The 11,271-nt window shown below is 36.8% G+C and overlaps 1 long non-coding RNA gene across 1 annotated transcript; it reads right to left on the bottom strand.

Moving 5' to 3' along the window:
- Window positions 1-2,380: 2,380 nt before the first annotated feature.
- Window positions 2,381-9,178, bottom strand: LOC137635948 (uncharacterized). Its single transcript, XR_011042865.1, has 2 exons — window positions 6,094-9,178; window positions 2,381-5,837 (listed from the first exon to the last, which is right to left on the bottom strand). It is a non-coding gene; the product is annotated as an uncharacterized lncRNA (long non-coding RNA).
- Between the last annotated feature and the right edge of the window lie 2,093 nt (window positions 9,179-11,271).

Here is an 11,271-nt window from a genome sequence, read left to right on the forward strand (position 1 = left end):
GTAGACCATGTTCACGGTCTATTCTGCAAGAGTACCCGCAAGCCTCTTGATGCATTTGTTTGGTCTTGTGGTGGCTGCTCAATTAGTGGTGTACCTAGCCCAGTTCCCTTACAGGACAGTAAGCATCTTGTCTGTAGTAACATATAGATGCAAGTCGGGTATGAAGCCTGAATGACTGGCACTCCTCCATTCTTTCTGCTCCTATCTTAAGGTCTGAGTGTTTCTATCTAGATCTGACTTTGTTAATGAACTAACTTAGGTTCCATTTCTTAGATTGTGAAGAACTTCTATCCTCCCTAGATGAGGATGAGGATTATGGAATATATACTAAGGTCTTCACATGCCTTCTAAGTAATTTGTATTTTTCCTAGCTATACAAACCAGTCTTTTGGATTATACTTCCCTCAGCAACCACACCTCTTGGTCATTTCACTTGTAACTATTGGTTTCCTGATGTCATTTGTAGTTTCAACAGTTTTGAATGTTGTAACACCATTAACCTTGGTTGCTTTTCTGGTTTTTCCTAGAGTTCCTGCACATTTCAAAGACGTCTTGGAAAGTAATTGGCCTGTGTTGTGTCCTCTGCATTACATTTGATAAGCAAAAAGTAATGTTCTTTATTGTAACTATTTGGACCTGTTTTGCATTTTTCATTGCAATTTCTTTTAATTTTTCTTGACATGGTTATTAACCGCTAGATAAATTCTACTGGTTGATGAATTGGTCACTCGTTCAAAATAATGCAATTCTTTCTTAAATATCTTTTAAGGTATGGTTATATCTGTACCTTGGTTTTATTTTTCTGCACATTGCTGCTGCTTTACTATGTTCCCAAGGCCTTTAGAAAACTGCCTCTCTGAGTACTGCTAATAATGGATGCTTTTTCTAATTCGGGATTAGTTTATCAAAGGTTCCTGGACTTGGTAGCCTTTTGCAACTGTGTTGTTTGTCACCTTACAACTGCACTTTTTGTAATTGTTCTTCCAGCATGGTTTTCAACTTTTGGACCTTCATTCTCTAGTCCAATTGTGCTGTTTTTGCCACCTTTCTTACAGCTGGGCTTCCAATCTTTGCTGTAGTGCAACTGCACTGTTTTCTCTACCTTCCAGCTGGGTTTCTAACCTCCAGATGTGTGGTTCAACTGAGCATATTGCTACTGTACCTACAGCTAGGTTGCCAATCTGGACCTTTGACCCCTAGTGCACTTTAGGCCACCTTTCTAACTAGGTTTTCCAACCTGTGGACCTTTACTCTAGTGCATTTGTTGTACTATTTGGGTTTCCAATCTCTGGACCTTTGCTCTATTGCACTTTTTACCACCTTTCTTCCAGCATGGTTTCTAACCACTGGACTTTTACTCTATTGGGTCAGCCAATTTACACCCCAGGGTTGTAACTCAACACTAAATTTCCTACTAAATGAACACCGTTGGAAGAGACTTATTGTTGTGATAAATCTCTCCTTAAACCCTAATCAGATTCTGTAACACCCGTGACTTATTCTCAGATATGTTTTATTGCTGATAGCTTTTATGCTTTAGCCTCGGTGACTAACTTACCTGATATAATCTTATAATGTACTAAAGCTATTGTGTGTAAAGTAGAAAATATTACAGCACTAAAGTCCATTTTCAAATTGAGACTGTGCCAGTTAAGGTATGAATTAATGAAGATCAAAAATGAAAAACTAATATAAATGGATCTTTGATTAAAGGTACTGCCTTTAGTGCAAGCTGTTTGTTGCTAAATTTGTATAAACAACAGTTCAAACTAAATTTGCTTGCTATAGTGTTGGCAATATTGAACAAGCTAGCTTTGCAACAAACAGCTTGCACTAAAGGCATTTTTCAAGGGAGAGGCTTGAATATACTGAACTAAATGTAAAATAATAAAGTAAAATGTACAAGAGGATACAATAAAAATCAAAGAAATAAACATGGTAATTTTATTAACATCATAAATACCTTACATATGGTAATTTTATTAACATCTCAAATACATTATATAAGTTAAAACGCCTATAAGCACCTCTTGGGTTGCATGGGGCAGGGAGTGCAGTGTGGCCACCCACCTGAAGAGGAGGGAAAATGAAAGAAGAGGTATAGAATCCCAGACACTTCTTTTTCATAACCCCCTTCTCTCTCCCTCCCTCTCTACCCCCTTTTCTTATTGACTTGTATGATTCTTTCCCTCAGTGTCTCTCCTCTCTCTCTCTCTTTCTCTCACCCAGGTCTCTTTCCAATGTTTTCTCCAGATGTTCAGTTCTTTAATTTTGGTCTGGAATACGTCATTTAATATTGCCATGTTAGGTGGTAGAGTTGGCTTGCTGGAATATGATGTTTTAGAGTGACCCTCAAATAGTTCAAGTCAGTAAGTTTCAAGTGTCCATCAAAAAGGGCTTAGTCATGTTCCTCATAAAAAAATGTGGGTGAAATAAGTATTGCATTCAAGAATCATAAACTTTCTCAGAGTGAGGTTACTTTGATCCAATTATTTTTGGTACAGAAGTTTTCTAATGAATAAATATCAGAATTTAACCTGTGATATTATTTCTGTAGATTATTCAAATACAAATTTAGAAATGGTGGTATCAGAAAACACAAGTACATGATTTGGTATATATTTACATGAGAAAATAACAGACTTTACATGGATAAAGAATTTAAAATCCTTCATGTTTCCCAAAGGAACAGGAAAGCACTGTCTCTAAGACTTAGCAAGATTGTTTTTCTTTATAAAAAGAGAAAATGAAAACCCAACCAAGGCCCACCCCAGGTCCCACCTAGTAACAAATGATTAAAGCAGTTTTCATTCTTTATATAAAGGTGTTACTAGGTCCTTGAATGTTTTCATTTTCTCTCTTTTTTTTTTTAGCAATTTATTTTCATACACAGATTGACATAGCATAAGTATAAACTGCTTATTTTACTGCTTACATTCTAACCTTCAATATCACTGGTTGAACAATCTTTAAAGAAACTCAAACTAAACTTCAAATTACATTTTAAAAATTTATTCTAAATTTGCTGCTTGTCTTAAAATAATAAACTCAAACAAAACTTTAAATTTGCTACTTTGTCTCAAAATTTCTTTGGTTGCTAAAAAGGCCACATTATATTCAGAAGAGATAAGATACAAAATTTTTTTTCTAAAATATCATCCTCGGTCAAATGCAAGTAAAAGTCACTTCAATAAAATGGTATCAAAAGACCTTAAAGCATTTCTCGCATTAGCAGTAATTGTGGATATATTTCTATTCAATTTCCATTAAAAATTGCCCGAAATCCGTAAACACCAAAATGTACAGACAGAGACACAGAACATTTCATGGGTCACACGCATCCATCTCTTGAACCATGAGAATTTTCCAAAGAGAACCATAGCCAATATTTGACCGAATCCTATGCGAACCTCTTACACTCGACTTGTAACAAATCCTGAATAGAAGAACCATGGTATCGCCAAGTGCTTATCAGAGCTATGCGAGGAAAACGTCATCAGCTGAATACAGTATGAAACACTTGTGTAGGCTTGCCATTGTTAATCGGCATCTCAACTCCCTTTCAGTTTTTTAATATGGAATGCTGATGCCCAGGGTACATGAGTCACCTCTGTTCAACAAATAACGTTTCAGAACCAACTTAAGAAACATACAAATCAATTAAATTGGTTTTGGTTCAGCATGTAAATACAATAATTTTGTAACTTTATCTATGTTACAAGGAAGAAAAATTAAGTACAGCACTGCAAGGTACAGGAATGCACAGTAATTACATCAGGGTCCAGACACCTACTGTAACTTCTCAAATGTTTGATCACAAAATTGAAGATCTGCTTCCAATAATTCACTACATAAGTAGTTTCATTTGAAAGTACCAAACTGTATATTAATGCCCTTCAGTTACATCTACTGAAGTTTGGCCAAACAATCTATATTTCATGGTAGTTAAGTCCAAAATAAAGAAGTGAACTAAACAAAAGACCTGACTACGAAACATGGTCATCGAGTTACCAAAATCCAGAAAATGCCGATACAAGAATATCTATTAAAAGTAAAGAATCACTTCTTGCATATGTTCTGCAAAGAAAGGGCTATTCATCAAACCTGTCCAAGATGTGAACTTGCTGTTAGATTAGATATAATCTTTACATTATTACATTGAAGGAATGTTGATGAAATCACATGCAAGAGAGTACAATATCCTACATTGAAAAATTTATTCAGCATCTCAATGCAATAAAATCTGAAACTGTATCATAAAGAAAAGAGAACCCAGCTGGAATAAAGGTGGCAAAAACATACTGCATATATGCAGTGTAACATGTAAAAGATGCCATCCTCTAAAATAAGTTAATGTAAGTCATCGTGAACATAGATCAGATCTTATAGGGAAATTCCCAAACCAAGGAAAGAATTCTTTAACTGCGAAAAACATAGATCAGATCTTTAGGGAAATTCCCAAACCAAGGAAAAAATTCTTTAACTACAAAAGCAATCATGAGATTGGCACACGCCTAGTTCAAAGGATTATGCAACATTTCCAAGATCTAAAACCTATAGGCCTTCTATGTAAGTAAAGATCATGATGGTATGACAACCTTAGAGGATTTTTTCAAGTACATAAGGCATAACGTGGAGCAACCTTAACTTAGAAATCAAAACTCAGAAGCTTTTAAGAGAGACCTTAGAAGACTTGAGAAGCCAGTACAAGAAACTATCAAAGTAAGGTCACAAGTAGTCCATGTACTTGAGTACCAAGAATACTTAAAAATTCATTTCCAAAAATGATTTTAGATTACAGACTGCATATATGAAATACCAATGAGGTTTCATGAGTCAATCCCACAAGGATACAAGGCTAAGGATGCACGAGGACAATACTAGGAAATCAAGAAATGCTACTTTTCCAGTGCTGTAGTTCCCTCCTAATAGATTAGGAAGATGCAATAAGAGGAAATACAAAGAGAAACAATTCCCTACTCAAACACCACTGCAAATTAAAAACCTTCACATTACCAACAGTAAACCAAACTATAAAAAAGACCCAACCTCTCATCACTATACCTGGCAAATGTGGTGTACATGGATAAATACTACAAACAGAAAAATTGATTCTATATGACTCAAGTTACCTCAAAGCATGAAATGACCTTCAACTTTCCACTAATAGGACTCCACCAACGTAAAAGAATAAAAGTCCTGTCTATCGGCTTCTCTCTATGCACTTTTATAATCAAACAGTTCAACTACGGAGCATTTGGCATCCTTAATGTTGCAGATGCAAAACAAAGGATCAAATGACCATAAAAAAATTTCTATAGGATGTGGATCACTTCATCAAGACTGGAGATTTGAGTACAGAACTATGACAGATGTCAACCAACAATATCTGGTTTCTCATTGCCACTATCAATGTAGTACTTTCATTTTTTATGGAATGAAAATAGAGGCTAATTCATTAGCTTAACTTTGATATAAAAATATCTACAAATACATTTCTACCTTCAATATTTCCTTTCCAAGTATCCGTGTATGACCAATTTAAAATGGGAAACCAGACTCAAAACTTATTTCCAAAGAAACAAAGGAAAAAAAGGAATAAGACAATTAACTTATTGTCAGAAGTTCATCAAAAAAGGCTATCTGCCACTAGAATTATTTAAGAAAAGTAACGAGAGAAGCAATTCCTTCACAGAACACTGAGACAAACAGCATTCAAAGATAATGCCCTCAATAATACAATTCAAATGGGATTTCATTTCCTTTTGCTCTTTCTACACCTGGCTATCTGATAACCAGACTTTTCTTGCTACAATTTTCATCTCTCAATAAAGATCCTCCGATGCCTTAGATGACCGCGGAGGTAGCAGCAGTAGGGGATTCAGCGTTATGAAGCTTCATCTGTGGTGGATAACGGGGGAGGGTGGGCTGTGGCACCCTAGCAGTACCAGCTGAACTCGGTTGAGTCCCTTGTTAGGCTGAGAGGAACGTAGAGAGTAGAGGTCCCCTTTTTTTGTTTTTGTTTCATTTGTTGATGTCGGCTAACCCCCAAAATTGGGAGAAGTGCCTTGGTATATGTATGTAATAAAGAACAAATGATCCACTAGTCAAAAGAAAGTAGGAAGTTGTCTTGGTAGTCAGGTGGTAAAACTACTAAAACATTATTTAATCAGCTTGAATTAAACAACAGAAGGCAGAATAAAATAGTCACTAAATAAGACTTGAAAGACTGATTCCATTTCAAATTAGCATCAATGGAGGCAGAAAACCACCACTGATATACTATTCATGCAGTTTTAACCTTCCTTTAAAGAATGAACATGACATTGGTTTATACTTGCAGCCATCCTGATTGGAAATGGTAATCAAAGTCATCATGGACATAGATGAGAAGTTCTTTAGGAAAATTCCCAAAGAGAAAAGATCTCTTTAACCAAGAAAGCTCTTGTGAGACTGATAGGGACAAGTCTAGTTCAAAGAACTATACAACATTTCCTAAGCCTAAAACCTATAGGCTTAATATGAAAGAGAAAAATATGATGGTATGACAAATCTAGAGGATTTATTTGAGTACATAAGCCATAGGTGAAGCACCAAGCAGTAAGGTAACGGGTAGACCCTGAACTTGAGTACTGTACCAAGCATGGCGTACCAAGCAGTAAGGTCACAGGTAGACCATGAACTCGAGCACTGTACCAAGCATGCAGTACCCAGCAGTAAGGTCACGGGTAGACCATGAACTTAAAGAGTGCTGTACCAAGCATGGAGTACCAAGCAGTAAGGTCACGGGTAGACCCTGAACTTGAGTGCCGTACCAAGCATGGAGTACCAAGCAGTAAGGTCACGGGTAGACCACGAACTTGAGTGCCGTACCAAGCATGGAGTACCAAGCAGTAAGGTTACGGGTAGACCACTGTACCATCTTGAATGTAGAACTAGGTGATAAATTTTGCACATTTAGACATGTTTTTAATATTCAAATAAGCCATATATTATCCTCCTCCTAATATCTGGATTCTCTCTATACCTCAGGATCAGAGACCCAAGGGGGAATCGACTCAAAGATAATAGCTTCTGGTTGCCCCGGGAATCGAGCCCGGGTCCGAGAAAATGAGGTGACGGTGACATACCATCTAGCCGTTATTTCTAAGTTTTGCCTTCTCCATCAAAAGGCTCAACACTACACGGTATTCTAGAAATTTTATTCCACCTGTGACCAGATTGTAGAATGACCTTCCCAATCGAGCAGTTGAATCAGTGGAACTTCTGAAGTTTGAACTTTTAACAAATGGTTTTCTGTTGGACAGATTGACTTAAGTCTTAACATTATTACTGATCCATGCTGGAGCATTTAGGCTTGTGGCATCCTGGTTTTCCAACTAGGATTGTAGCTTGGTAGTAATAACAATATGTCAGGAAAACAATGAAGAGAATTCCACATCGTCTTGGGTCTTGAAATAATAAAAGTCACAGGAACATGAGAAAGATTATCCAAGGAAACTAACTCCTGTAAAATTAATTTTCAGGAAGATTTCAAAGTGTCTATTGGCACCCTGAACAAAAAAGTTAAGGATATTGTCCCTTAACTTGTGACAATTTCAAAAATTAAACCTTCCTAGGAATCAGAGAAGCAGTAATGCTATAACTGTACTTTAAAGTGAAGTACCATATAGCTTTTGAAGTTTTACCCATTTTTATCAACTGGGTATGAGAATATTCCTTTCTTTTTTCAAAATTAGAACATTCTACTCTGAAGAAGACTATCTGTCCATATGGAAAATAAGATAATTATCTTCTTTGGTACAAAATTAACTAATTTGTATGCATATAAAAAAAGCACACTACTACCGAGCATATTTCTTGAGAAGACAGACTGGACGTGAACTGTAAAAAAGAAAGCTCCAAGTCTATGTGAGAAGAAACAAACACATGCTCATCTTTGGTTCAAAATGAACCGCTTCGTAAGCATATAAAAAAAAGCATGCTTACCACCGAACATATTCTTTGAGACAAAAGTCTGAACATGAAACGGTACAAAAAAGGGAGTTTGACGAAGGAAAAATCTATTTCTGGGCGAGGGACCTGTGTCGCCCAGTGAAATGCTCCTTAAAGCACCATTTCAAAGGTATAAATACTGCTAAATATACCAGAGAAAAAAGTTGCATGGAATGCCAGGAATATATCCAGCTCGCTCACCCCTAGAGGATGTCGGAATTAACCCTTTTACCCCCAGGCTATTTGGAAATTTCCAACCCTTAACCCCCAGGGGGTTATTTCTTTCCCAGCACATTTTGCAGTATATTTTTTCTAAAGTGCTCTAACAGCCTTAATTTTTGTCATAGAGAGGTCAGGTTGGTCTCATTCTCTTGGAAAATGCCTGAATTTTCTCAAAAAAATATCAAAAATATGAAAAAAGGAATTTTTATAGCATTTTTTTGCAAGGACCTACCGGTACATCCATGGGGGTAAAGGGATAGCTTTTGTGAAACGTACCAGTACGTCCTTTGGGGGTAAAAAGGGTTAAAACTGGGGCGAGTGATACCACTACCAGAGATCCCTTTCCAATTAGACTTCTCCCTCCTCAAAATCCCCCGTCACTACGAGGTATCATTCAAAAGCTTTAATGTACAGTATATGTGAGCTTATGGAATGTGGGAGATAAAACTAGAGACTGTCACTTATTTTCTCTAATTCTGCTCCTTCTATCATGAAACATCAAATTTTCAGGATTCAATTTAATAAAGACTTCAAGAAGTCTCTGTTATAACTATTGCAGTTGTCATCTTCATCAACTTTTGTTTATCCCTTTCTTAGAAGATTTTAAAAACAATGTTTTTTCAAGTCCATTAGATCATGACTTGAATCTGATAAGCAGATGACAAATTGAAACCAGTCATAATTTGATCTTCCAGAAAGGAGAGATGACCCTTGAATGGGTAGCACATAATGTTTGCTCTTTCATTTCCCACAGCCCTGGGTAAATTAGGCTCTTTGAGGCGTCAATTTGAAGCCTCGGTTTTGAACGGCCGTCTGCTCTCTTAATACTATCTGGTTGCATTTGTGTAACTTCAACTCTGTTCCAGCACTCACTTATTTCTAAGGACCAAGCCTATAGAATCCTATGAACCAACTAAGTGTTTTGTTCTACTACAATGGAACACTGTAATAACAGTCTCACATCAATAAAAACAATAACAATGGAAGAATGGAGAAGACCTTAGGCCTTTTACCCCCAGGCTCTTTGGAAATTTCCAACCCTTAACCCCCAAGTGGTTATTTTTTTCCCAGCACATTTTGCAGTATATTTTTTTTAAATTGCTCTAACAGCCTTAATTTTTGTCATAGAGAAGTCAGGTTGGTCTCATTCTCTTGGAAAATGCCTGAATTTTCTCAAAAAATTATCAAAAATCTGAAGAAAAAAAATTTTTATAGCTTTTTTTTGCAAGGACGTACCGGTACGTCCATGGGGGTAAAGGGATGGGTTTTGTGAAACGTACCAGTGCGTCCTTAGGGGGTAAAAGGGTTAACACAGCACCTAGTGATAAATAATCATTTCTAAGACAAAACTCAAATCAGTGAGCATGAGTTAACAAGAGCCAAGATTTTACAGCAGTAAACACTGCTTTTTACTTTGTCCATTTGGGTGGATGGATGGAGTGAAGGAAGCTCTGGGTGATAGGAGGATAGATGTGAGAGAGGCAAGAGAGCGTGCTAGAAATAGGAATGAATGGCGAGCGATTGTGACGCAGTTCCGGTAGGCCCTGCTGCTTCCTCCGGTGCCTTGGAAGACCGCAGAGGTAACAGCAGTAGGGGATTCAGCGTTATGAAGCTTCATCTGTGGTGGATAACGGGGGAGGGTGGACTGTGGCACCCTAGCAGTACCAGCCGAACTCGGTTGAGTCCCTTGTCAGGCTGGGAGGAACGTAGAGAGGAGAGGTCCCCTTTTCTGTTTTATTGGTTTGATGTCGGCTAACCCCCAAAATTGGGGGAAGTGCCTTGGTATATGCATGTATGTATTATCTCTCTCCACATTTGTTTAAAACATTGGAAAAGTAAAGGAACTTTCCCAATACACTAAATTTGTCTCAAAACTTGAGCCAAATGTGTTCTGCATACAAGATATGTATGTTTATTTATCATTTCCATCAGTAGTTTAACTATAATCTTTAGTTTTTCTTTGTCTCAAGACATAAGGGGTGGAAAGATACAGGACTTTGAGCCAGTTTCTTTGAGAATAATAACAACTATCTCCCAAAAACATGGTAACAGTACCAAGCGTTCTTCAAATACAACAAATAAACCGGGCATAAGAATGCATAAAAAGTTGTCAGCACAGCGACTAAATGAGACTAAAGGCCAAACATCCAGAGCTTTAAATGTTCCTGGAACAAAAAAACAGGAAACAAAGGACACAAGCCTTTTCTGGGATACATAGAACAAATACAGTGATCCTTATGATTCCTCCAAAGGTCCATCATATTCAACCGACAATGTTTCCTAGATTCCCAGACATCTGAAAACCCACCAGTTCAGCGACATAGCTAAGACAAGAACGAGACGACGACATAACACCCCTATTCAGAATTTCCTACAGGGCCGCTAAAGGTCTAAACGGCAATACTAACTATGGCCCGCAGTGTCCGACGCCCTGTGGACCAAGAGATCTCAACGCACCCGCAATATCGGCGAGTCTGTCTGTACACTTGGTGAAAACAGTTGACGAGTATTCCTAATGATAATTTAACAGAATTCCATTCAATTACTGCAGCTAAAGAATATTATACAGTCTTTTAAAACTATTATACAAAAGTGGGTTTTACATTTCATGTGACTCTTTCAAATGATTATTTACAATTCATTTTACATCTCAGTTCAACTGAAAATAAGTGACATTTATATCAACCAAAGAAATGAAAAAACTTTCAATACTATTTAATTACAAAGAAATGCCATTATCCTTTTTTACTTTAACCACTAAGACTTAAAAATATTATCAACCAGATCACATTGGTTAGATTGTAAGTTGTAATTACAATCTTGCTAGCCATTTATATGAGACAGTACATTTCTGTGTTCCTTAATGAGAACAAGAAGTATTTAAGCATTACATGTAAAGTCATATTTTCTCTTGCAATACACATCAAATAATGAACATAATCATTTCTAAATTTGCTTAAAGAACAGAAATAGCACACAGGATAAAAATTACATATACATTCATTAGAAAAATTTCAGTACTAAAATAATTGGATCAAAATAGCTGCACACAAT

The sequence above is a fragment of the Palaemon carinicauda genome, unplaced genomic scaffold (assembly GCF_036898095.1).
Source record: "Palaemon carinicauda isolate YSFRI2023 unplaced genomic scaffold, ASM3689809v2 scaffold20, whole genome shotgun sequence".
NCBI lineage: Eukaryota > Metazoa > Arthropoda > Malacostraca > Decapoda > Palaemonidae > Palaemon > Palaemon carinicauda.